We start from the raw sequence: 911 nt of genomic DNA on the forward strand, positions 1-911 counted from the left end.
TGGACTTAGAGAAAATTATATTAAGTGAAACTAGTCAGGCACAGAAAGAGAAATCCCACATATTCTCACTTATTTGTGGGAGTGTTGGAGCTAAATTTAATAAATAAATGAACACAAAAACAAATAAAGGATGGCAGGTAGAAGGCAGAATAACCACAAAAATTCCTTGAACTACTTAAACCAAGTGCACAAATACAATGTGGGTGGGGGAGGGGCAGAGGAGTATGGGTGGAAAGGAATGGGTAAAGAGGCATGAAAATCAAATACAATTTATTTTGAGAAGTAAAATAAAATTAAATTAAATTTTAAAAAATAAATTAAATTAAAAATCAATTGACTGTACATGCCTGGATTTATTGTTGAGCTCTCTATTATGTTCTATTGGTCTATGTGTCTATGTTTATGGCAGAATCCTATTGCTTTGGTTCTAAAACTTTGTAGTATAATTTGAAATCAGGGAGTGTGATACCTCCAGGGTTGTTTTTTTTTTTTTGCTCAAGATTGCTTTGGTCATTTAAGGTATTTTGTGGTTCCCTAATAATTTTAGAATTGTTTTTTCTATTCCTTTTATTTTTCTAATGGAATGTAGTTGATTGCACATATCTCTGGATTACAGTATTAAATATCAATACCTGTGTATAATATGCAAGGTCGAAATCAGGATAATTAGTATATTCAACATTATAAAGTGTAATAAATTTTCATAGCCCTTTACCAATTCCTCCCTTAACCCCCTCTCTCTCTTCCTTACTACCTCTGGTAACCTCAGTTCTGTTCTTCTTATGAACATTCAACATATTATTGTGATTCTTGTATCTTTCTTTCTATTTCTATTTATTCATTTATTTACTTACTTACTTACTTATTTTTTGCTCCCACTTATAAGTTGAGGACAAGTGTATTTCTCTTTC

This window comes from Galeopterus variegatus, unplaced genomic scaffold (assembly GCF_000696425.1).
Source record: "Galeopterus variegatus unplaced genomic scaffold, G_variegatus-3.0.2 Scaffold3812, whole genome shotgun sequence".
Taxonomy (NCBI): Eukaryota; Metazoa; Chordata; class Mammalia; order Dermoptera; family Cynocephalidae; genus Galeopterus; species Galeopterus variegatus.